Raw genomic sequence first — 27945 nt, 5'->3', positions numbered from 1 at the left:
AAGAAAAAATATTTTGTACAGTAGTAACATAATATCCAAAAACATATTTAATAAACTATAAGACTTCTGCAGGAAGAAATAAAACATTTTATGATGAGATATTAAAGAAAACAAATAGGGACATGTACCATCATGGATAACAGGAATTAATATTTTACAGATATTAATCATCAAAAGATCAACTTTTAAATTTAATAAAATTCCAAACAAATTTTAACAATTTTTATTTTGGGAACTTGATAAATTGCTTCTTTAATTTTATGAAAAATTACTGCACTAAGTATATTCGAGGCGTTACTGAAGGCAAAGTCAGGAGGAGAGGGATATTACTTGATTATATGTTAGAATTAAGTTTGAAGCTAAAGAATTACTTAAAAAAGAAGTAGGGAAAAAAAAGGAATGCACAAAAGTCCATCTTGGAGTTGTGCAATGGTAAAGGCAGTGATAAGTCTGGAATTTACATTAAAGATCATATTAGAGAATATCTTAAATTCCATAACATAAGGAATTTGTTTCCTGTAAAGCAGTGGGAAAAGTTTGGAACATGTCTAATGTGCTGGAATTTTAGCACATGTTGTGTAGCATACATTGAGAAGAAAGAAGACTTGAAAGAAGCCAGGATGAGAAGTTTTTAAGTTGTCAGGAAGTGAATAAGTAATTGGTTAATGTTTTTGGATATTCTTAAGAACCTCTGACTTAACATATTTAGATATTAAGATACCTCCTTTTGGATACACTTAAATTACCTCCAATTCAATATATTTAAATTGACTCCTATCATTTGTGTCTATTGATTTTATGATGCATAAGTACATTACTCTAACGATTAGCTAGGTATGATTTTTTATATAAATATTCTAGCCAATAATCATAAAACATTCAATGATAATAAACCCAGGGCTGCAAATTTACAATGATTGACATAACTTGCATTTATTTGTGTGTGTTTAGTTAACATAGTTAAAATTAATTTTATTATTTTGAAACTATATATTGCATATTTATGACTTATGAATTTAATATATGAAATAAAAATGTTTATGAGAATTCTTTAGACTTGAATCTCTCATAGGAAAAACTTTGATTAGTATTTTATAATTTCCACAGTTATAATATATGTGACTTTTTCCAGAGCTTGATCTTTGGACTCTTTAACATTATTTCTGAAAAGAACAAAATTTTTCATGCGTATGTAATAAAATATATGAATGATGAATTATTAAATAAAATTCAGGCCAGGCGCGGTGGCTCACGCCTGTAATCCCAGCACATTGGGAGGCTGAGATGGGCGGATCACAAGGTCAGGAGACCAAGACCATCCTGGCCAACACAGTGAAACCCCGTCTCTACTAAAAATACAAAAAATAGCTGGGCGTGGTGGTGGGAGTCTGTAGTCCCAGCAACTCGGGAGGCTGAGGCAGGAGAATGGCATGAACCCAGGAGGCGGAGGTTGCAGTGAGCCGAGATTGTGCCACTGCACTCCAGCCTGGGTGACAGAGCGAGACTCCATCTCAAAATAATAATAATAATAATAATAATAAATAAATAAAATTCAATTAATATTTTACTAATAACCTTGAAGATCTGGTAGCACAACAAATTTCAGAATTGAAATAGCTATTATAGATTGGTTTTCTTTTGGCTGTTATTGTTGTAATTATCAGGATATATGGGATTAAATAGACTCTCCAAACAGAATATAAACATTTTATCCTTTGCAGATATTTTTGGCCTCAGTTATAGATGACTAGTAAAAATTTACTGGTCTTTTTCTTTAGAAATTTTGAGAGATGGATATATATATTTTCTTTTTTCTCTTATTTTTGGTGTTTTCATTGCATTGGGATGACAAATGAAATAATGATTTTACTGACTATAAATTCTTTTTTCTATTTTCAAATATCACAGATTTAAAGTGGAATTATTTATCTCAAAGGATTTACTCCATGGCCAAAATAATAAGAACAAAAATGAAGTTTCTCTAGTTAGGTTGTAGTAAACTTCACCAAGGACTCAGACAAATCTATTAAACAGCAATTATTTGACTGGGCACTCAGTGCAAAGGATGTTATAGACCAGGGGTCCCCAACCCCTGGGCTGTGGATGGGTACTGGTCTGTGGCCAGTTAGGAACCGGGCTGTACAGCAGGAGGTGTGAGGCAGGCAAAGGAGCATTACAACTGAGCTCCCCCTCCTGTCAGATCAGTGGTGGCATTTGATTCTCATAGGAGCATGAACCCTATTTTGAACTCACATGTAAGGGATCTAGGTCAAGTGCTCTTTATGAGAACTAATGCCTGATGATCTGAGATAGAAGAGTTTTATCCAGAAACAACCCCCTCTGCCTTCCCTCCTTGGAAAAATTGTCTTCCATGAAACCAGTCCCTGGTGCCAAAAGGCTGGAGACCACTGCTGTAGACAATAAGATGAGAGAAGGCCTGGGCCATGCAATTCAGATAATTTTTATCTTTACAAACTATGAAAACATTGACGATTAATAGTGCAACAGAAATAGTCAAGATGTAACTACAGCTAAGAGATATAGTTGTGATGCAGGAGAACATTATCATTGTTTCTAGTGGAAAGAGATCATCTTTCAGTGGATGTAAACTCTTTTCAGAGAAAAGGGTTTAAGAGGTATTTTCAAGTTTAGCAACTTTTAGATAAATGGAGAAAGACAGTGAATAGGTGGTTGTAAGATAGATAAATATTTATTTACAGAAAACTTATGAGAAATTAGGACAGGAATGTACGTTGAGATAATGTATCTCAGGACTTGAATGCCAAACTAAAGATTTTGGACTGTTTTCTAGAAAATGGGGAAGAAATAAGCAGTTAAATAACTAGATGAAAGTAGTGGTTTCAGGAGATAAATGTAATCATAGATGGTTTTATATAGATGTGTGTGTGTGTGTGTGTGTGTATGTATGAGTATAAAAGTTACTACAAATTTACTACAAGAAGAAATACTGAGGGTAAAAAGAACAACTGGGAATAAAGACTGGTACAAAGACATAGTACTTTTTTACAATAATAAATGTGTATTTTTCTATACTTTGAATTACATAGTGGCCCCTCCTCCCCATTCCAATAATAGCTAAGGCATTTTTATCTTTATTGTTCAGCAAGGAGACAACACAGCAGTAAGGCAGAATACTTAGAATACTTGGGGTTTTATTTTTTAAGATAGCCACTTATAATTTATATTAGAGACAGCTTTGAGGGAAATAAACAAAAATTATGAGTTTCAAAACTCTGAACTTTTAAATGTCCTCTGCCATAAAGAAATTGCATAATACATGTATGCCATTAAGAAAAAGTAGTTTTAAAGTATAACCCATGGATCAGGTAACATCAGAATCCAGGAAGTAACACTGAGACAAGGGAACCTTCCCCACCCAAGGAAGTAGTGGGTAAACGTGCGACCCTGGGAAACCACACTTCTCCCACGGACCTTTGCATCCCTTGGGTCATAAGATCTCCTCATGAACCCACTCCATAAGGGCTTCTAGTCTGACACACAGAGCTGTATGCAGTCACATAGAGCAGCTGCTCAAGCACATGTAGAGACCCAGGAGCTTTAGATACTCTGGCTTTTTGGGCTTCCAAGAAAAGGTAATAGCAACTCCAGCAAAGTGGGAGGTTAGACCTCCATACATACCCTGAGGAAAGAGGCTGAATCCAGGTGGGCAAGCAGCAATGTTCTGCAGGCCCCACTTCCATGTGACATAGGTCTGTCTCACAGGACACGACCCACTGGCTTGGAGTTGCAGCCAGCCACCAGTAGCAGTGTTGCCCCTACCTGGGACAGAGCTCAGTCACTGTTTGGGCAACTTAGCCATTCTAGCCTATAGGCTTTGGAGAGTCCAAACCGATCAGGAGTGGAAAGGATCCTCCAGCACAGCATAGCTGCTCTACCAAAATGTGGCTAGCTTGCTCTTTAAAGTAGGCCCCACATCTATTCCTCCTCACTGGGCAGGACCTCCCAACTGGGACCTCCAGCCACTTCTGCTGGTGTTCTCCTGCTGATAGATATTTGAAAAGTCCCAGGGACAGCACTCCCAGAGAGAGGGGCATGCCACCATCTTTGCTGTTTGGTAGAGTTAGCTCTTCCAGCCTCCAGGCTCTGGAGAGCCCAGGCCAACCAGGGGCAGAGCAGTACCCCAGCATAGCACAGCTGCTCTATGAAAGCATGACCACACCACTTATTTAAGCAGGTCCCTGATCCCATTTCTCCTCACTGGAAGAAACCTGCAAACCTGGGCCTCCAGCCACCCCCAAAGATGTTCTCTGGCCTACAAAGATTTAAAAACTCCCTGGGCAGAAATCCCAGAGGGAGGGGTGGGCCACCATCTCTGCTGTTTGGGCAACTTAGCAGTTCCACCCTCCGGGATTTGGAGAGTCTAAGCCAACTGGGGGTGAAAACAGTACCCCAGCACAGCACAGAAACCTGATGAAGCTATCCAAATTGTTTTTATAAGTGAGTCCCCAACCCCATCCCTCATCACTGCGTGGAGCCTCCCAACCAGGGTCTCTGGCTACCCCCACTGGTGTTCTCTGACTGACAAAGGTTTTAGGCCACCCAGAGATGAAGGGGTAGGCAGAGGGTGATACCTTCAAGTGGACCCCCAGCATACCACAGCAACCCTGTGAAAAAGTAGGCAGACTGTTTAAAAAAAAAAAAAAAAAGACGCATTCAAAGGTCAGCAACCTCAAAGATTGAAGATGGGTAAGCCCCTAAGGATAGAAAGAATCAGCTCAAGGAAACTGAAAACTCAAAAAGCCCAGAGTATCCTCTTTCCTCCATATGACCATGTCATCTCTCCAGCAAGGGTTCAGAACCAGGCTGAGGCTCAGATGGCTGAAATGACAGACGTAGAATTCAGAATTTGAATAGGAAGAAAATTCACTGAGATAAAGAAGTACATTGTAATGGAATGCAAGGAAGCTAAAAATCATGATAAAACATTGCAGAAGATGGCAGACAAAAGAGACAGTATAAAGAATAATGTAGCTGACCTGATAGAACAGAAAAACATATTACAAGAACTTCACAATGCAATCACAAAAGTATTAATAGAAGAGTAGATCAAGTGGAGGAAAGAATATCAGTGCTCAAAGACTGGCTTTCTAAAGTAAGTCAGGCAGACACCAAACAAAGAAAAAAGAATGAAAACCTCTGAGAAACATGGGATTATGTAAAGAGGCTGAATCTATGACTGATTGGTGTACTTGAAAGAGATGGGGAGAATGGAAGCAACTTGGGAAACATATTCCAGGATATCATCCGTTAGAACTTTTCCAACCTAGCTAGAGAGGCCAACATTCAAATTCAGGAAATGCAGAGAACCCTAGTAAAATACTCCATGAGAAGATCATCCCAAAGACATATAATTATAATATTCTCCAAGTTCAAAATGAAAGAATGATAAAGGCAGCTAGAGATAAAGGCCAAGTCACCTACAAAGGCAAGCTCATCAGACTAACAATGGACCTCTCTGCTGAAACCCTATGACCCCAAAGAGAGTGGGGTATCAATATTCAATATTATTTTAAAAAGGAAGTTCAAACCTGAAATTTTGTATCTGGCCAAACTAAGCTTTATAAGCGAAGGAGAAATAAGATGCTTTCACACAAGCAAATGCTGAGGGAATTTGTTACCACCAGACCTGCCTTGCAAGAGTTTCTGAAGGAAGCACTAAAATGAAAAGACAAGACCATTACCAGACACAACAAAAACACAATGAAGTACCCAGACAGGTGACACTGTAAAGCAACCACATAAACAAGTGTGCAAAATAATCAGCTAACATCATGATGACAGGATCAAATTTTCACATATTAATATTAACCTTAAATGTAAATGGGCTAAATACCCCCAAATAAAAGACACCGAATGGCGAGTTGGATAAAGAACCAAGACCAATTGGTATTCTGTCTTCAAGAGACCTATCTCACATGGAATGACACATACAGGCTCAAAACGAAAGGATGGAGGAAAATCTACCAAGCAAATGAAAAACAGGAAAAAAGAAGAGTTTCCAATCCTAGTTTCTGACAAAATAGAGTTTAAACCAACAAAGACAAAGAAGGTACACCCAATACAGGAGCACAAAGATTCATAAGGCAAGTTCTTACAAATCTTCAGAGTTAGACTCTCACACAATAATAATGGGAGACGTTCACTCCCCACTGACAATATTAGAAAAATCATCAAGAGAGAAAATTAACAAAGATATTTAAGACTTGAACCCAGAACTGAATCAAATGGACCTCATAGATATCTATAGAATTCTCCACCCAAAAACAAGGGAATATACATTTTTCTCATTGCTACATGGCACTTACTCTAAAGTCAAGTGCATAATCAGAAGAAAACACTCCTCAGCAAATGCAAAAGAATTCAAATCATAACAAACAGTCTCTTGGACCACAGCACAATCAAATTCAAAATCAAGAGTAAGAAATTCACTCAAAATCATACAATTACATAAAAACTAAATAACCTGCTTCTGAGTGACTTTTGGGTGAATAATGAAATTAAGTCAGAAATAAATGCTATTGTGGAGTAAGTAAAGGGAATAGAGTTTTGACAAAGAAGTTTTAATATTGATAAATGTTTTCTGAGGTCCTGAAAAGATTATCTGAAGGCATTCTTCTCACAAAGAATATTAAATTGCTGGACCTAGCCCTAGAAAAAGAAAAGGAACTATGAGAACACATTGTCATTCTTCACCTGGTTTTTTCTCTTTTATAATTAGTATGTTATATGGTCAGTGTATAAGTAATAACTAACTTCAGTGGAACAATATTGTCTAGACCAAGATCAGGGAAATGTAGTAGTTAACTGTCAACAATGAGCAGAGAAGCAGAGGAAGACAATAAGTCAGCTACAGTCACAGAAAGTTAGTTGGAGAATGAAGGAGAGTGGTAGCAGCAAATGTAGGATGAGGTTTGGGTACAGTTACTAGGAAAGCAAAGGACAGATTCAATTTCTGAAATGATAAAGTAAGAGAAAAGATACTGTATCGGTTAAACATTGCAGAAACCAGTGATTCATGAACATAGAGGTGCTGGGTTTTGACTTCGAAAGCATATGTGCTAGGGTGCTTTCAGATGCCAATAATTGAAATTCTAAATTAAACTGTCTTACAAATAAAGAAACATACTGTCAATAAACCCAGCAATCTGGTGGTCTTCAGGTATTGGTATGGTCAGGATACTGACTCCATTTCTTTGTGATTCTTTGTGCTCTGCCTGTCTATGTGTGTTTACTTGATCCTCAGAAGGGTTTGCCTTCTGGTTGCAAAATGGCTAGCTAGCTACAACTGAATAGAATTCCTAGCTCACATTCAACTGATATGACACTCCTCCTCCAATCAAAAACTAGTCTCCCTTTAAGTTTATTGGTTCAGTTTAGTCTAAGCCATTCCCCAAATCAGTAGGAGTTTCCAGAGAAATGTTTTACATTCACTAGATTAAGCCTCAATCCCTGGAAAGAGAGATTAAATCATCATAGTTAACATAAAATGAACAAAATCAGCTTTTCCTGAGTCATAGGGATGCATAATTTAAGTTTTTGGAACAAAACTAAAGTTCTGTTAGGAAGAAAGAAAAGTTAATGTCTTCACTAGCCTTTATAGAATAGATTTTGTAAAATGCAGGATTTTCTTGATTCCAGGAGACATTTTTCTCCCCACAGGTTTTAATACCTCTAAAGTTGGGATGTAACTTACAATCAATGTCATCCTAAAGTTGAGTTGGCAATGATCTATTTTCTCTGTTTTAGAGTGACATAGGACACAGTGTTGCATATTAAAATTTTATACCGTTATAGATCTTAGGTAACATGGTATTTCCTTCAAATATTAAAACTTTGCAAAAACTAGGACTTTCTTTATATAATGTGACTAGTCCTTTCATTTCTGCAAATGCTTACTGAATCAATTCATTTAGGTATGTGAAGGAAATAATCTTGTCAATAACATGTAATAAACATATTTGAATTCTGTCAACTTCTTATTATGTATTCTACAATTTTAGCCCAAGCTACTGACACTTCTCTTACTGATTGTTTCAGTAGTCTCCTAACATCTTTCAGTATTCATTACTGGTCCCCTTTGAAATCTACCACATCACAGTTAGATGGGATTATGTGGAAGTTTGAATCTGCAATTCTGCTACAGGTAATTGTAGAACAGCTTGCATCAGACTTACTTGCAGATAAGTATGACAAAAACTACAAACAAAATATTAAAAATGACTTTCAAAATGGTAGACTTTCAAAAGCAGAAAAAAGCCAAAAGCAACCAACCACTGAAAGAAGTACCTGCACTCAATAAGATATCTGTTTATTGACATTTTACATTGGAACACACCCTAAAACAAGTTCTTTGCTAGAACTCAAGTCAAAAGAGCAAGTGGGGTGCTAGGACAAACAGGGGTGCTAGAATTCAACTAATATCAATCAGGGACTGTGGCTCAAGTAGTCAGACAACAGAGTTTGGGGCTTCTTGAGAATCCAGAAAGAGACAGAATGCAAAAAGAAAGGAGCCATAGAGTGGGCAGCCTCATCATAAGCTATGTATATTCTCCAGCTAAATACTTGGATAACCCTCCAACTAAATACATGTATGGTCCCAAAGTGCATTCACAGAAAAACTCCCAGGAGCCTGGTAGAAAGTAACATCTAGGGAGACGGAGTATAAAGTTTGAGTCCAGCCAAGTCAACAGCTCACTAAGAGGATGGCATCAGCAAAAACAACATTCTTCAGATAAAGATGAAAGATTCCAGACATCCTAGGATGTATTACAGCATTGTCCAGGATAAAAAAATAAAATAGCAATTATTTGCAGTAACCAGAAAAGTAGCCTCTCATCAAAAGAAAATCATTCAATAGAAACAAAAACTTAGCTCATATTTTGAAAACATAATGATAAAGTTTCAGATTTAAAAAGTACAATATCTAAAATTTAAAAGATTGCCAGCTAGGCTTAACAGAAAATCTGAAATGGCAGAAGAAAGGACTAGGTAACTTGAAGACAGTTCCATAAAAATTACCAATCTGAAATGCAGATACATGTATTGAAAAGATAAAGAGTCTCAGTAATTGGGAGAAAAAAACCCCTAGATATTGTACGTAGTTATACTTACTCATAGCTGTAATTGAAGTAAAAGAAAAAATATTAGGTCAGGAACAAATATTTGAAGAAATAATTTGGGAAGTTTTCTTGAATTTGATTTAAACACTCCTCCTTCCTCCCCATATACACTTAGGGGTTCAAGAATTTCAGCAAATCTTAAAGAAGATAAATACAACAAAATGCAGGATAAAAGACAACTCACATATATTATAGTTAAAAAGAAATACCTAGAAAGCAACCAGAGAAGCAATATACGTAGAGAGGAATAATGACACAAGGAGAGCTGACTCATCAGTAACCATGTAGGCCAGAGCATGATATAAGAGCATCTTTAAAGTGCCAAAATAAATCCAAAAATCTGTCAACCTAGAATTTTCTATCCGGTACTATTATATTTCATAAACATACGCAAGAAAAAGATAATTTCAACTGACATAAACTAAGGGAATTAGTCACCAGCAGATCTGCACTACAAAGAAAGCATTACAATATTCCTTAGAATGAAAAGATCTACAGAAAGGAGTTAAATGGTAAGTCTTTGGACAAATATAAAAGAATATATTAAGTTTCAAATAATTTTTATTTATAGACAAAATTTTTATTTATAGACAAAATTATTTATAGACAAAATAACCAAATAGTCATCATCATCCAATACCCAGAGAGCCCACCACCATGTGTCTCCTAACATGAAACACCAAGAAGGAAACATCAATTTTGTCAAAAATTGATTGCCTAAATCTAAGCATGAGAAAACATGGAGCAAACCCAAATTGAAGGACATTCTAAAAAATAACTGGTCTATGCTTTTCAAAAATATCATTGGCAAAAAAGGAAAGAAATGCTGAGGAGTTGTTCCAAATTAAAAGATAATATAAAGATATGGCTAGTAAGAGCAATGTCTGCTCCTGGGTTGGATAATAATCAAAAATAACATCTCTGAAAAAATATTACAACAGTTTGAATACAAACTGTTTATTAGTAATAATAATGTATGATTGCTTAATTTTCTCATAGTGATTTCTAAAAAGTATAGATGTGTTCAAGTCTCTTCCCTATTTGACATTGTATCAAGGCTTACTGTTGGTTTCAAAGAAATCCAACGTTAACATTAACAAGATCTAGATGGTTCCAAGCATTCTGGCTTCTGATTACCTAGCATCTTTCATCTCAGCTCCTTGTATGCTAACTTTGTTCAAAGCACACAAACATACATTTTGTGCACTCTGTATCTCTCTTTATTATCTCTCTTTTATTTTTCGTGATTTTGGTATTCCACCTGTTCTTTCTTATATGTATTTCAGCAGTTCTTTCTTTCAACTGTTCTTGTTTATATAGGGTTTTTGCTCCTATCTGGTTCTGTTAAAAAATGTTACTACCTAAGCCCTACTCACTCTTCAGAACTCTCCTTAAAAATTTCTTCCATAGAAAAATATTTTTTTCACATGCCTCATAATCCTTCTTTTATACACCACCCTAACATTATGTATATCTTCTTTATAAAATGTAGAATAATTGTAAGCCAGTAATCTACTGTGTTATTAGTTATATATTTATCAGTTCTTCCAGGTAGAATGTAAGCTTAATAAGGATAAGGAATGGATCATTACTCTTTAGTACTATAGCTCCAGCAATCAGCTCAGTGCTTGGCAAATAGACACCGCTGAATACATTTTGTTGAATGAATAAACAAGAAAGAGTGTGAGTATGGAGAGGAACAGTTATAGGTAAGTGTTGTTTGTGTAGAGAAAAAGACTGAAGAGACTCTTAAGTGTCTACTGCACTCCTAATTTCCTTTTGAAGAAAGTGGCTGCAGTTGTTGACACCTAAGAAAAGTTGTTCTCATTTTGCATCATATAACTATGGTTCACTGGCCACAGCTTATTGGCCTATGGATCACTCTAACCAACGGCATCCATTTAGAGGTTAGAAAAGAAATGAAAGTTTCTAATCTTTGAGATGACTCCAAATGTGAGTGCTGTACATTAGTTCTGTACTAGGTTTTGTATTGAATGGTGACTGATTGTGGTAATAAGTTTCTCACTTGGGTTAGGAGTTACGATTAAGAGACAAAGATATAAAGATTATTTAAAAAGAATGGTCAGCATTGTAGAAGATATCAAACATAAAAGATAAAATTAAAATAGATTGAATAGCAGAATCCTAAGAATGCCAGTCCTGAGAATGAAAATCTCTAGAATAAAAGAAAGTAGATATATTTTATCAGGAGTAACAGGATGGCACTACCATGGACTCCCCTTTTCTTTCTATTATATATTAAAAGAAAAGAATCTGAAAGAATTAAACATATGTCACCCCATCATATGCCAGTCTGGAATATGGACTATTTTGAGTTAAAGGTACTTAAAAACCAGCAGGTACAAGAAGATCACTGTGACCTTTGAGCTATTTCTTAAAAGCAGGAGATAAAATTCCCATATGAAAATGTCTTCTTTCTACCAGAAGGAAAGTATCATTCTAGTATCATTCTCATCTTCCAGGACATAAAGTTGGGGCTGAGAGAAATCTGTATAAACCTTGTTAAATTAAGCCTTATCTTTCTTGCCACATCTATACCCAATTAATTATCTTAGCCAAATCCCTTTTGCCTTGTCACATTTTCATAGTTTACTACTATTTCTCCAATTCAGTAGATAAGCTTTCAACTCTAACTGCATCTTTGGTTCTTCATTTACTTGAGGAAGACCGCTATGTCACATAAAATTTACTTTAAATAAATTTGTAGGCTTTTTTCCTGTTCATCTTTCTCTTGTCAATTTAATTATCAGATCCAGCCGAAACACCTCGAAGATATAGGTAAAATGTTGTCTCTCCTACAGATTCATCCTACTTTTCTATTTAAGACCTAGCTTTGTGTTTGCTGATATGGTTTCTTCTGTTGCGTTGCTCAACCCTAACTACCTCTGGTAACTTGATCGTGTGCCTTTTACATATGACACATCTTTCTGTTCTTCTAACACATCTTTTAAGAAAGAAAAATTGTAAACCATATCTTAGTTATATTGTCAGCCAGGAAGCATAATAATAATCATAAATTAGGGTATTTTTGAGATTTCTATTACACTGTTTTGTCATTTATTTTGAGTAATATTTCCTTCAGTGAAAATCAGTTTTACTCATAAATAAGTACAAATAAGTGCTACTTTCCATGTATACCTTAGAATTTTATCAGTTAGCAAGTTCACTACAGGTGTCCAGCTTAGAGCGTTAATATAACTTAAAGACAATGATTAGTCTACACAAAATTACAAACAGAATGGTATACATTCAACAGATTTTCAAGGGCATTAAATGACTTGTGTAACTAGTTGCTGTATAATCAAATCATGTTATAATAAATTACATAGAATAATGAAAATTCTCATAGGCATGCGCACAGGCAAGCATGCATCACAATTACACATGATGCTAGAAGTTAGACTGAGGCAATCACACTAAATTTATTCAGATGTTATTCATCCTAAATCATTTAAAATCTAGAACAAAGCTTATCAAATCTGAGATCAATAATATCTTACAAGGACTCTATATTATTTAATGAAGGACTTTTAAGGTCTTTTATTTTTCATAATGTATTTTTGGAAGTGCTGAATAGACATTAATGTAACTGCACTTTAATAATTTCAATTAAATACATTTGTCAGAACAATGTCACTTGTTAATGTTCCTCTACAGATATTTTCATGGAGGAAACCATATTAATGCTAAAGTCAGAGTCACTGCCTTTAAAAGCCCTTAAATGTTATTTGTGTAAAATGTGTGACTGGGAACATATACAACCAGTGAAATAGCAGGTTCCAGTATAGGAGATTATAACCCACCACAAATAACCTTGATAAAAGGCCAGTAACTTTCAAAAAAATCTTATCCAGTCTGCAGAGCCCACAAAATAAATTTTATAAGTGGCCCAGTAAAGAAGGTCAAATATTTTACACTGACAAAATTTTATTAAAGTGGCCCGGATCCTCAAAAGAATTACTGACAGAAGATATCTGAATCAAATAATGGCTTCTCTTATTTGCCCTATTGTATTTTCTTATTCCCTTTGGGCAACATCTCTCTTCAAATTGCCAAGGCTCCTCAGAGTCTCACACTGATATTTGCCATCTGTGTGTGCGTATGCTGATCCAGCTGTCACTGCCTAGTTACCTGATATATAGACTGGGTTTTGATTCTATCTGTTTTCTTCTAGTGTTTGAGCCTTGTGTATATACAAGTTGATTCTTTTCTCTATATCTGATGCAGTTTGGATATTTGTCCCTGGCTAAATCTCATATTGAGATGTAACTACCAGTGTTGGAGGTGGGGACTGGTAGAAGGTGTTTGGATCGTGGGGGTCGATCCCTCTTGAATGGCTTGGGTCATCTCCTTGGTGATAAGTGAGCTCTTGCTCTGAGTTAATAAGAGATCTGGTTGTTCAAAAGTGTGTAGTAGCTTCCCTCCCACTCTCTTGCTATTGCTTCTGTACTACCCATGTGAGGTTCCTGTTCCCCTTTTGCTTTCTGCCATGATCAGAAGTGCCTTGAGGCCTCCCCAGAAGCAGATGGAGCTATGCTTCCTGTACAGCCTGCAGAACAATGAACCAATTAAATCTCTTTTCTTATAAAATATTCAGTGTCAGGTATTTCTTCAGAGCAATGCAAGAATGACCTAATACAATATCATTGCTTAGTATTTCTCACTATAGGGTCAGCAAGTGGTTTGATGAGTAATGTCAAAGGAAAACAATGACGAAAACATTTTTAAGTATATTTCAAAATTTTGAGATGCTAAGTTAATTATGATTTTAGTATACATCCCATAGTATTCTTAATGGTTTTTACATTTCTAAAGGTTTTTTTAAAGAAAGAAATTGATCATTTAATATTATTTGATATTAAATAGCTTTTAATGTAATTTTCCAATGTCTTTAGCATGTGGTGGTTTATATTTATCAAACATGAATGTTTCGATAGAAATGATTTTTATATTCCCAAAAAATAAAAATAAAAAGAATAGCTTAAAAGTGGTTAATTAACATATCATCACATTGTCATTGTACTAGAAAATAAAGCCTAAAAAATGTAATAATAGTAAATAATTAAGAGGACATTTGGATGAATTTCTGTTTCTGGGGATAATGAAATTTAAAAGTGTCATGATTTTAAATAATTAGAAAGGTATGTAAAGGAAATGTTCCGATGATCATTTGAAAAAATAGATTTTTGGGGAACATCAATTCATTCTTCTCTAGTCCCCAGTGTGTTGTAAAATAGTGGCATGTAGCCATCAAGTGCTTTAATTTCTCCCCCAAAACAAAGTTAATTATTTTATAAAAATAATTGTTTTTCCCCCAGAGACAGTACAAAATAAAGCTCTCCATTATGAAACTGATTATTAATGTGGTTAAGACCACAAAAACCTCATTCAAATTTTATAATCTCAAAGACTGAGAGCAGAATGAGCTTTTGGCAAAATTTATCAAATGATACTTTTCAGTGTCCTAGAAGATGAAGTCCAACAGCATGGAAGAGTAAAACTACCAAATTTACATATTTACATTCTGGGTGATTTTTTTTTTTTTAACAAAGGAAGTGGGAAATACATTATCAGACAGCTTTATTTTCTTCCGAAAGTATCTTGTGAACATTACAGATAATTTAAATAACACAGAGGTGGTATAAGCTATAAGGCTGAAAGAATAATTAAGTGAAGAGAGGAGAAAAGATGCATGATTTAGAAAAGCATAGAATAAGCTGAAATTTGTAAAAAAAAAAAAATTAAAGTGGCATGTCTACTACAATTTGAAAACTAGCTTAAGCCTTCATTTGCCCTTTCATTTTGTGAAGGCACAGCATTTGTTCCCCCTGGAGGATGTAGCAAAAAGGAATCATCTTGGAAGCAGAGATGGGCCTCTCACCAGATACCAAATCTGCTAGCATCTTGATCTTGAATTTCACAGCACCCAGAACTGTGATACATAAATTTCTATTTTTTATAAATTCCCAAGAATGTGTCAATTTGTTATAGCAACAAAAATAAACTAAGACAACAGATAGATAGATAGCTTTATATCTATTTTATTGATTTTTTTCCAAAAACCATCTCCCAGATTTGTTGATTTTTAGAAGGGTTTTTCATGTCTCTATCTCCTTCATTTCCACTCTGTGCTTGGTTATTTCTTGTCTTCTGCTAGCTGTGGGGTTTGTTTGTTCTTGGTTCTCTAGTTTTTTAGTTGTGATGTTAGGGTGTTGATTTGAGACCTTTCTAGCTTTTTGAAGCTGGCATTTAGTGCTATAAAGCTCCCTCTTAACACTGCTTTAGCTGCGTCCCAGAGACTGTGGTACATTGTCTCATTGTTCTCATTGGTTTCAAAGAATGTCTTGATTTCTGCCTCGATTTCATTATTTACCCAGAAGTCATTCAGGAGCAGGTTGTTCAATTTCCATGTAGTTGTGTGGTTTTGAGTGGATTTTTCATCTTGAGTTCTAATTTGATTGTGCTGTGGTCTGAGAAGACTGACACGATTTCAGTTCTTTTGCATTTGCTGAGGCATGTTTTACTTCCAATTATGTGATCAGTTTTGCAGTAAGTGCCATGTGGCCCCAAGAAAAATGTATATTCTCTTGTTTTGGGGTGGAGAGTCCTGTAGATATCTATCAGGTCCAGAGCTGAGTTCAAGTCCTGAATATCTTTGTTAAATTTCTGCCTCAATGATCTGTCTAATACTGACAGTGTGATATTAAAATCTCCCACTATTATTGTGTGGGAGTCTAAGTCTATTTCTAGGTCTTTAAGAACTTGTTTTACGGATCTTGGTGTTCCTGTATTGGGTGAATATATATGTAGGATAGTGAACTCTTCTTGTTGAATTGATCCCTTTACCATTATATAATGCCCTTCTTTGTCATTTTGATCTTTGTTGGCTTAAAGTCTATTTTGTCAGAAAATAGGATTTCAACCCCTGCTTTTTTCTGCTTTCCATTTGCTTTGTAAAGTTTCCTCCATCCCTTTATTTTGAGCTTATGTGTGTCTTTGCATATACGATATGTCTCTTGAATACAGCACAATAATGGGTCCTTTTTTTGTTTGTTTGTTTTTGAGAAGAAGTCTCCCTCTGTTGCTCAGGCGGGAGTGCAGTGGCATGATTTTTGCTCACTGCAATCTCTGCCTCCTGGGTTCAAGTGATTCTCCTGCCTCAGCTTCCAGTGTAGCTGGGACTACAGGCACATGCCACCATGCCTGGCTAATTTTTGTATTTTTAGTAGAGATGGGATTTCACCATATTGGCCAGGCTGGTCTCAAGCTCCTGACCTCGTGATCCACCCGCCTTGGCCTCCCAAAGTGCTGGTATTACAGGTATGAGCCACTGTGCCCGGCTGGTCTTGTCTTTTTATCCAGCTTGTCATTTTGTCTTTTAATTGGGACATTTAGCCTATTTACATTTAGTGTTAATATTCTTATGTGTGAATTTGATTTTGTTGTCATGATGCTAGCTGGTTAATTTTTCAGACTTGTTAATGTAGTTGCTTCATAGTCTCATTAGTCTGTGTACTTCAGTGTCTTTTTGTATTGGTTGGTAATGGTTTTTCCTTTCCATGTTTACTGCTTCCTTCAGGAGCACTTACAAGGAAGGCCTAGTGATGATGAAATCCCTCAGCATTTTCTTGCCTGAGAAGGATTTTATTTCTTCTTTGTTTATGAAGCTTAGTTTGGCCAGATAGGAAATTCTGGGTTGGAAATTCTTTTTTTTTAAGTATGTTAAATATTGGCCCCCAATCTCTTCTGGCTTGTAGGGTCTCCGTTGAGAAGTCTGCTGTTAGTCTGATGTGCTTTTCTTTGTAGGTGACCTGGCTTTTCTGTCTGACTTAACATTTTTTCCTTCATTTTGACCTTGGAGAATCTGATAATTATATGTCTTGGGGTAGATCTTCTCATGGAGTATCCTATTGGGGTTCTCTGGATATCCTGAACTTGAATGTTGGTCTGTCTTGCTAGTTTGGAGAAGTTCTCCTGGATGATATCCTGAAGTGTGTTTTACAACTTGGTTCCATTCTCCTTATCTCTTTCAGGTATTCCAATCAGTCGTAGATCCAGTCTTTTTACATAGTCCCTTAGTTCTTGGAGGTTTTGTTCATTCCTTTTTGTTCTTTTTTTCTCTAATCTTGTCTGCCTGCCTTATCTCATTTGCTTGATATGTCTATTGATAGTTGTGTTTGCATTGTGAAGTTCTTGTGCTGTGTTTTTCAGCTCCATTGGGGTGTTTAGGTTTCTCTCAAAACTGGTTATTCTAGTTATCAGCTCCTGTAATCTTTTATCATGGTTCTTAGCTTTTTTGAGTTGGGTTAGAACATAATCCTTAAGCTCAGTGAAGTTTGTTATTACCCACTTTCTGAAGCCTACTTCTGACATTTCATCCATCTCAATTTCAGTACCATTCTGAGCCCTTGCTGGAGAAGTGTAGCAATCATTTGGAGGAGAAGAGACATCCTTGCTTTTGGAATTTTTAGTGTTTTTGTATTGTTTTTTTCTCATCTTTGTGGATTTATCTACCTTTGATCTTTGAGGCTGTTGACTTGACCTTTGGATGGGGTTTTTGTGGGGTCTTTATTGTTGATGTTGTTTCTGCTTTCTGTTTGTTTTTCTTCTAACAGTCAGGCCCCTCTTCTGCAGGTCTGCTGCAGTTTGCTGAGGGTCCACTCCAGACCCTGTTCATGTGGGTATCACAAGTGGAGGCTGTGGAACAGCAGATTGCTGCCTGCTCCTTCCTCCAGAAACTTCATGCCAGAGGCACACTTATCTGATACCATCCACAACTCTCCTGTATGAGGTTTCTGGCAACCCTTTTTGGGAGGTCTCACCTATTCAGAAGACACACGATCAGGGACCTGTTTAAGGAAGCAGTCTGACTGTTTCTTAGTAAAGCTGTTGCACTGTGCTATGCAATCTTCCTCGTCCAGATTGCCCAGGCTCTTTAGAGCCAGCAAGCAGGAAATATTAAGACCACTGAAACTGAATGGGTTTATGGAGTTTCTCATGCTGACATATTAGAATTCAAACTCCCCTAGTCTTTTTTTACTGATTGTCAGTTCAGAAAATCAAACCCTTTCATCTTCTGTTGTCTAATTTCTGACATATGCTTATAGCAAATATATTTTGCAGTACACCTGCTATATTTTAATGCTTCTATAAAAACATTATGTATTATTATAAACTTTGATTTATTCTCCCTACTATATTTCCAATCATCTTTAAGAATTTCAAAGCACTGCTACATTGGTTATCCATGCATATGCTCCATTAACCACTTTGCATGACTCTGGAAACATAGGTTTAAACATGTTTTCTAAGTAAATTGTAGGTGGGTCATAGTTAATTGTAAGCTTTCTTCCATCATGAACTTCAGATTCTAATAAACAATATGACATTGAAGAAGAATATGTTGTTATCAAAAAAGAAAACATCTCTTACAAGTCTTTCTGTCTACTTTACTCTTAAGCTCTTAATTAGTGATGGAAGGGAGGGCAAACAAGCCTTTAAAGACAACAGAGAAGTAATTGAAGGTGGTGTTTAGTGACAAGAAAAGGCTATCTATTATATATACCAAATGGTGTTTATTGGAACACTTTCTGCAAAGTCTGTAAGTGGCAGTGTCAATCCCCTGGAAAGATCTGCAACAATGTGGCTTAAAAGAGAGACCAAACCCTTAACCAGGAATGCCTGAAATCTTGACAGAATAAGTGAACCTTAAGCCTTCCAGCACTCTGATTATATGCTATATATTTCTGTTGACTTGGAGTTATTTCCCTAAGTGCCCTCTTTTGGGGTACTATCACTGAAATAGCATCAGGTGTAACATTCCTATTTTTCTCATGATATGATGAGGTGACTGTAGAAGAAAAAGAGATTAGTAGAAAAGCCTTTTTATTCAATTCACAATTACATAGATGCATATGCATGTAAATATGTAATAGTTTCCATAGATTAGAATAGATCATAATTATTGACCGAAAAGTAAAATTAGGTATAGTGCTTACTGTTATATTTTTAAAGATTCTAGCACTAATTATGCTCTGGTAATTTCACATTTAAAGTGATTCTGTCTTTTTTTTTTTTCTGAATCTTTTACCTCCTCCCTTGCTCTATATTCTCTGGCAGCAGCATCCTTCTCTCAACTTCTTCCGGTTTTACTATAATAATTTCTTATAAATACAGATCATCTGAAATAATACAAGGTTTAGCACCACATTTTACAACCAATTTGAGATATGGGCTGTTGTCATTGTTGTGAGAACATGGAAGAGTCTATGAATTAATCAACAAAAGGTAGTAAACATAAATAAATGAGACAGTATTTTCCACTTGTAGTTTAAAGTGCATTGAGTCTGATAACCTTTATTAAACCTTGTGTTCACTTGCGAGGAAATCACTATACCTGGTGGAGGTGACTCGGAGCCCTGATGTCCAATTTGCTGAATTCAAATCCCAATTTTACAACTTATGAGCTATTTGAGTTAAGGAACTTATTCAAATGTTTGTATCTTAATTTTCCCAATGATTAAATTTGGGTTAAAAACAATATCTACTTTAAAATTATACATGGATTAAATAAATTCATATGAAAGTGCTGAGAATAATGCCTGGTACATGGTGAATACTCAATAAACATTAGTTATTAATATAGTCATTCAATATACTGAAGCTAGTATTGCCGTTATCTTACCATCTCTTTTCCATTTTTTAACTGAATTTATTCTATGAATGCTTCCTATTTTATGCTTTTTTTAAAGTTCAAACATCGTATGTAGATATGTCTTATATCTCAATATAGCAGAGAATGTACTTCCAGTCTGTATAAAATATCTGTTTCTATAGCTAAATATTCTCACTCAGCTGGCTTTTTTTATTGTACTAACTCCCTGTCACAGTTTAGGCTTTCAAATTTTTTTGAACTCATAAATGACTTCATGATATGATTAACCACTGAACTGCAATATCATTTTTCCCATTTTATTTTTTAATCTAATAAATTTGGCTTGATGTTTCCTAACTGTGCTTATTATCCAACTAAATTATAACTCTTTGAGAATAAGGACTCTGTTTTATGCTTCCCCATATTATCTGAAAGATGTGTTGATTTAATGAAAATAGATTACATAAGTAACAATATAGCTGAGTTCTATAAAACTCACCAGTGACTAAATCAGGGCTCATAACATAATGAAATTGGGGTTCCTTAATGAAGTCTCACTTAGATTGGTTTGGTTGCTTCTTCCTGTTTCCTAAGTCACATGTAAAGACTTGTGATCCTCCAGTTTGAACTTGGTACAAAATGGTATTCTTGGAGAGTACTTTACTAAGTCTTTCTTGATGTAAGAGACACAGATTGTAGTCCTGTAACAGTGAAAGAGATATTTTTATTTTGGATTTTGCTTGCATTAGCACTTTCTTCATTATTCAGTTTAGGTCCCAAGCTAATATAGCACAAAGAAATAACTCTTCATACTTAAACATATTAGAATAATTATGTGGTCTGAAAAAAATATGGACTTTCTGGCAGAAATGTAGTACAGAATAAACACAGACCAATGAGTCAATAAAGATATATTAAAATGATTAAGTATGATAGCTATACCATTACCTCCAGGATCTACATTTGGATAGACTTCATTGATTTTACTTGCAGTCCTATCCAAATTTCCTTTACACTGTATTCTTTCTTGCAATGACTCATTAATATTTTGAGTTCCACTTTGCAGAGACTATATTTGCCTGAGTTGGAGACCTGTATATAGAAAAACATTTTACAAGTGAAAGTAAAGACTACCTTAGAATTTTATTTAGCTGGAACTTATCAGATTACTTACTCTTTTTGTAAAATAAGATTTTATTTAATCCAAGGGAACTTTAGAGGTTATTTAAACTTATTTGGGTAGTATAAGGGGTAAAAAGGACTTAACATTTTTACTAATAAAAGATATCAATATCTTACTTTATGGAAACTTAATCACTTGGACTTCATTATAAGAAAGATAATACTGCCTTATTTAATTCTGACAACACTCTCTTGTAGGAAATACTATATTAACTATTTTACAAATATAGATCAAGGTTTCAAAGTGAATGCCTAGCTCACAATGATCGACCTGATCTGTGATACAACACCATCTGTATCTGAATTCAGATATTTTAACCTTTTAAAATTCATCACCCTGCTTTCATACTTTATTCTCTGTACAATAAAATGTCACATTTATATGAGCATGCTAATTTATCTGGCCCTCAAAATATACAGAATCTAATCATAATGACAATATTATAATTGCATTTTACAAATTCCATACTATCTTTGATTAATACTAGTAAAGAATCCATAATATTTGCTTCAATAAGATATTTTTTGAAAGGGGATACAGATGTGAAATCATTTGACTTACATGTAATTTGCATATTCTGAATGACAATTTTGCCCTGAAATCCTCAGTGACCGTTGAATTTTAAGTTGGACCATACGTCATCAAATAAATAATTTGCCTTGGAATTTGACTTGTAATAATGCCTAAGCCTTCAACTTTGACCTTATTGTCATTAGATATTAATGATCTATACCAAAGAATAGCAAAGTTTATGCTAGCTTTTATTGAGATTTTATTTACAAGGACATACAGTCACTAAAATTCATTAGGTTCATAAGTGGAACTTTGTATCCTGAATGTATTCATGCCTTAAATGAATTGCTTTAAGATATGAAATTGAATTCATATTATACAGTTAATGAGAATATATTACATAGATTTTTCTGTTACTTTCTTAACACTTTTTTCTCCTACTTAGGTATTAGAGTAATTTGGAGTTTGAGGGTAAAAATCCATATTTTAAAAGGGCACTGTTTAAAATATAAAACCAGTTATTGGAAGATAAACCAGTCTTATGTATGACACTTGAATTTATACTCAGTAGAATTAACAAATCTATACAAAAGCCTCTTCAAAAATAAAAGTGACCATGATCACCAGTAATTTATTCCACCATGTTTTACACCATATAGTCCATGTTTATGAGCTAACATTGAATATTCCTTACATCTCCCTGTTCAGAATACGGTGCAGGGAAAGGTATCTGTATGCAACACCGAGCAGTATCAAAAGGCAGTGGTCATGCCTAAAATACACTATAAAGGTCACTACTGGAAAAGGAATAAATGTTGTATCCCAAGGCATACTTTCTTCATTATCTCCTGAAATGCTCTCAAATGCGGTATCTCTGTAAGAATTATAGCATACGTAACACCATCTTTCATGGGGCAAAGTTCATTTTGCTAAAGCATTCAGCATTTCATGATTCTTCCTTGGAAATTTGACTTGCAACAAGAAGTCCAAGGGTAATCTGAAATAATCCACGGAGGCTTCAAAAATTTCACTGTGCATTCTATAAAATACACTTTATAGAAATAATTTCATTGAGAATACCTAATTAGGCACTACATATTGACGCTATGCATCAGAGATGGGAGTTATATCAATTGACCATTTCATTTATTGAGTTTGACAATCTAAATTCTCAATTAAAATGATAAATGACTTTCTTGTAGCCAAATGATACTTCACCTTGCAATTTTCCTTTCCCTTTTCAATCTTATTCTAGCATAAAGACAGAGACTATTGTTCATAAATATTGTAAACATCTACCATTTGCTTTGTTCAGCCTCAACGGTTATTTTTATGCAATTAGCATCTTGTATCTATTATTACTGGCAATTATCATACGATATTTAAAACATATGATTTAAGACAATAAACACTAGAATGCCTTAGACTCTACCACCCTCTAATGTGTTTCTGAGAAGAAGCCGCAGCCTTTGTCATTGTTTCTTTCAGCAAATATTTACTGCAATGCTTTTTTGTGCTGTGCACTTTACTGGGTGCTTTAATTGATGACTCAGCTCTGCTTGTTTGATACAAGAAATGTATCTCCGTTCATCTTTTTTGCTTCTCTCTCTGTTCATTGTTACTTAAAATCTAGCTTAAGAACTCCACAGATGTGATTTGGGAGTTTCAGGGAAGATCCTTATAAACAAAGATCATGATTATTTGAAAAGAATGACTAGAACATGCTATTTTTCATGTGATATATTTTCATCTGCAAAGCACATCTGGACAGAACACTTCTGGCAATAAATAATAAAACAGCAACATAGTAGATAAGGGAAAGTCTGATCCAAAAGAAAACCAGTCAAGGCTATACATATTGGCCAGCAGGCAAATAAAAGCAAGGGAAATCACTGTTTACAGTGAGCAGGTGGTGGTAGAAGCTGAGCTATAAAAGAATGAAAAAGGAAGAAAATAGGATTCATGCTCTGAAGATTTTGAAGTCAATGCTACAGCTGGCCTGGTGACCCAAAACACAACAGTGCCCACCCCACAGGCACAACATATCTGGCTCAAGGCTGAAGTCACAAACACAGTACTGAGTAACCCTCTGTCTGGGAACTTTAAAGCCAAACAAGGTCATGGAAGAGTCAGACTGTTCTTTTTCTTGACAGTCAGTGCATAGAGCAGGGTACAAACTTAATTTTTGCACAGCTGTGGAATCCACTGAATGTTCCTGCACAGAACAATCTGCCTGTGATGGAGATGATCTGCTGGAAGCCCTACAAAGCAAGAATTACAGACATCAGGCAGGTTTGTTCGTGAAAGCAAGGCTTACTACAATTATGTCCAAATAAGCAGTACAAAGTACATGTTGCTCTAATGGTGTAGGGGGAGGTACCAAATTCATGCTATTTCAACTATGTAATTGTCAAGTAAGACTGAGTCACTGCCAAAAAGCAATTCCACATTTGTGAGATTGGTGCACTGCCCTCCTATAAATCATTCAGCAAGACAGGTGCTTAGCCTTCAGTTGTGCTTTCTCTATCTGGGAAGTGTCTGGAATTTTGGAAGAAGCAAATGGGAGACAGAAGAATGAATAATGAACAAGTTTCTTTGGATTTACAATTTTACTGTTAGAAGTTCTTCACTTCACTATAAGAACATAAATTATAGTAGTAAATTTATATATAAAGCATATTATGTGCTAGATGTGGTTTTAAAAACCTTACAAATAATAACTGCTTTAATTTTTGTTAACAACCCTACTAGGTCAATACCAATAAGGAAATTAGTAATAAAGAAATCAGTGAATGTGGGATTTGAACCCTTGGAATTTGGCTCCATACTTTGTGGTCTTTAACCCTATTCTATACTGACACTCTAGGAATAGAGAGATAAATAGAAATAGATGAGTGATAGTAGTATGGGAGAATTAGGTCTCTTAATTGTAAGCAACAGAAAGAAACTGGCTAAGAGAAAGGTTGGTTATGAAAGGATGAACACAGAATCAACAGGAGGCAGGGGTACAGGAGAACATTGAAAGGACAAAAATTAGCAAGTGGGGAACATGAAGATTGTTTCACAGCTAATGAACTTGGTCTGTCTGCAGCCACTATTGCTGCCTCTGAGATAATTAACCAACTTTAAACCTACAATGTGCACCCCTACCTCAAGACATAAAATCCTAAAACTGTCGGTGTTTAGGCCATGTACCTGCCTTCTGTCTGATGGGCCTTGAAGATAACCTATATCCTTTTTTATTTCATTTGAGAAGTAGATTTTGGAATTATATTTCTCCTAAAATTAATGGGACAGAGAGCTTTCTGAAATAGGAAACAGAAAGTTGTAACATATTCACCCATACTGCTATCACTTGCCCTGCACAATGGACAAGTAAACACACCTGCAGTTTCACTCTAAGAACTGTGCACAAAGATGGCTGGTGTTTTGGAGCTGCTCGGCATGGAGTAATTGTGGAAAAAGAACGAATTTTCAAGTCAAGCACACTCAATGGATGAGGTATTTATCTATCTGAACTTGGTTTTCTCATTTATTAAACAGAGTTAGTAATTATTCCTTTTGCATAGGGTTGTTGTGGGGATAAATTAAACAATGTGTGTGTGATGTTCCCCTTCCTGTGTCCATGTGTTCTCCTTGTTCATTTCCCACCTATGAGTGAGAACATGCGGTGTTTGGTTTTTTGTCCTTGCGATAGTTTGCTGAGAATGATGGTTTCCAGCTTCATCCATGTCCCTACAAAGGACATGAACTCATCATTTTTTACGGCTGCATAGTATTCCATGGTGTATATGTGCCATATTTTCTTAATCCAGTCTATCATTGTTGGACATTTGGGTTGGTTCCAAGTCTTTGCTATTGTGAATAGGGCCACAATAAACATACGTGTGCATGTGTCTTTATAGCAGCATGATTTATAATCCTTTGGGTATATACCCAGTAATGGGATGGCTGGGTCAAATGGCATTTCTAGTTCTAGATCTCTGAGGAATTGCCACACTGTCTTCCACAATGGTTGAACTAGTTTACAGTCCCACCAACAGTGTAAAAGTGTTCCTATTTCTCCACATCCTATCCAGCACCTGTTGTTTCCTGACTTTTTAATGATTGCCATTCTAACTGGTATGAGATGGTATCTCATTGTGGTTTTGATTTGCATTTCTCCGATGGCCAGTGATGATGAGCATTTTTTCATGTGTTTTTTGGCTTCATAAATGTCTGGTGGGGGGAGTGGGGAGGGATAGCATTAGGAGATATACCTAATGCTAAATGACGAGTTAACGGGTGCAGCACACCAACATGGCACATGTATACATATGTAACAAACCTGCACCTTGTGCACATGTACCCTAAAACAAAAGTATAATAATAATAATAATAAAACAATGTGTGAAGCATCTATGTTAGTAGGCTCTCAGTAAATGTTATTCCCTTTCTTCCTAGATTCATTTACTGAGTCCTCATGCACTAACAGAATTTAATAAAAATTGCTACCTTTTATTGTATATTCTTTATGCTCTCTGCACTTCTGCTAAGCTTTTCAAATACTGTTTCTTGCTTTAATCTTGCAAAAATCCTGTAAACATGGGTTCTATCATCTTCATTTACAGATGAAAATGCCAAAGCTTAAAAAGGTTAGTTGATTTATCCAGTGTCACACTGCTTGTAAGTAACAATGCTGAAATTCAAACCTAAATCTATCTTTACAATCTGTCTTCTTAAACTTTCTTCTTAGACTTCTTCTTAGACTTTATCATCCTAGACTTTTTAAAAAAAGTATAGTTTGTGATATTGTATCACAAGGATATTTTTGCATTTATTTGCTCTATTTCCCAAATACCTGTATAACTTTTATTATTTCACTTAAAATATTATTTATTTTTTACTATAATCAATGAAATTGAAAAACTTAATAAACTTTAAATTCAAGAAATATAAACATAAAACTCAATTTATAGTACATATGAGAACAGATTATGTTTTAAAGTAATTAGCAGACAAAATTAATATTTTTCAATAATATTAACACAAAAATGAAGAAAATTTAACCACAAAGTATTTAAATGAAATATTCCCATTAATTTATTCTTAAAGAGGAATTGTTTTGAGGTACGGAAATACTTTGAACATATTTTTTTAGCTGGTGAAAGCTATTTCTGATTTTAAACCAATCTGCTAAATTGAGTTATGACCTAACTTCAAATATTTTCCTCTGACTCCATCTTAAAATAATGACCCATCCGTGTTGGAACTTGAAAATAAAAATAAAGTGAGACAACGGGATACAACAGGCATTGCAGACATAAGTGAGTTTTCTCTGTTCCCTCTCAGTTTCAGGCTGACTTAATGGGAAGTGGCTACAGGATGGAAATATGAAAAGAAATTCCTGAATGCCCAAAGTGTTTGCTGAGAAATCACTAACTCTTGTGGTCTTGGTGGCAGGTATGAGGGCAATGTTAAGTACAGAGAGATTATTAGGGGTCAGTTATGTCCTGTTTTAGGTTAGTCACAAAGAGTAAAGAGGGTTGGGTCCAGCCCTATAAAAACTGTGTCCTCACTTGCACCTTTTAGGCCATAATAGAGAGAGACAGATTTTGTCCTGAGGTCGATGAATGTTTTCCATATCTTAGGAGACCTGGTCATCTGACTCTTCTTTGTACTCCCAGGCAAAGGGCCTCTCTACATCTAATGAGCTAAACTCTTGACCAATTCCCATTGTCACAGCCCGCATCCAGAGTTAACTGCATTTTAGGGGAGGAGGACAGAACAACAGAATCACAGTGATAGATGCCTGAGTCAGAATCGAGAGGCCATTTTTGTCTTCCTGACCAAGAGTAGGAGTCCTGGGTCAAAACTATATCTTCAGATGAAATACCCAGAACGTGTCTGACCTCTTTGGAAGAATTTGACCTCCATTCCTAATTTATTACTGAAATGTTAGTATTTCTTCAATAAATAATGGGTATATTGTGAATTTTTTAATATGCACTATATACAGTTATGCACCACATAAGGATATTTCAGTCAAGACCATACAACAGCAGTCTTATAATAATATAAGAGCTGAAAATTCCTGTCACCTAGTGACATCATAGCTGTTGTAGCATCATAGCACAAGGCCTTACTCACATGCCTGCAGTGATACTGATATAAATAAACCAACTGTGCTGCTAGTTGTATGAAGTATGGCACATACAATTATGTAGACTACGTAATACATGATAATGATAATAAATGACTGTTACTGGTTTATATATTTACTATACTATGTTTGTGTTGTTATATTAGAGTGTACTCCTTCTACTTATAAAAAAAAGTCAAGTGCAAAATAGACTTAGGTGGGTTCTTCAGGGGATATTCCAGAAGAAGACACTGTTATCATAGGAGAAAACAGTTCCATGTGTGTTATTGCC

The 27945-nt window shown here is 35.4% G+C and overlaps 1 long non-coding RNA gene across 1 annotated transcript in view; it reads right to left on the bottom strand.

The window, feature by feature from the left end:
* LOC129136356 (uncharacterized) overlaps positions 1–27945 on the bottom strand; it is a 70392-nt gene that overhangs the window by 40664 nt on the left and 1783 nt on the right. Inside the window, exons 2-3 of the long non-coding RNA XR_008537914.1 lie at positions 20785–20928; positions 20336–20537 (exon numbers count right to left, since the gene is read on the bottom strand). This is a non-coding gene — a long non-coding RNA (uncharacterized LOC129136356). The remainder of the gene's footprint in view (positions 1–20335; positions 20538–20784; positions 20929–27945) is intronic.

The sequence above is a fragment of the Pan troglodytes genome, chromosome 9 (assembly GCF_028858775.2).
Source record: "Pan troglodytes isolate AG18354 chromosome 9, NHGRI_mPanTro3-v2.0_pri, whole genome shotgun sequence".
Classification (NCBI taxonomy): domain Eukaryota; kingdom Metazoa; phylum Chordata; class Mammalia; order Primates; family Hominidae; genus Pan; species Pan troglodytes.
Note: the sequence above shows the minus strand (reverse complement) of the source record. Positions and strands in the feature narration are given on the sequence as shown.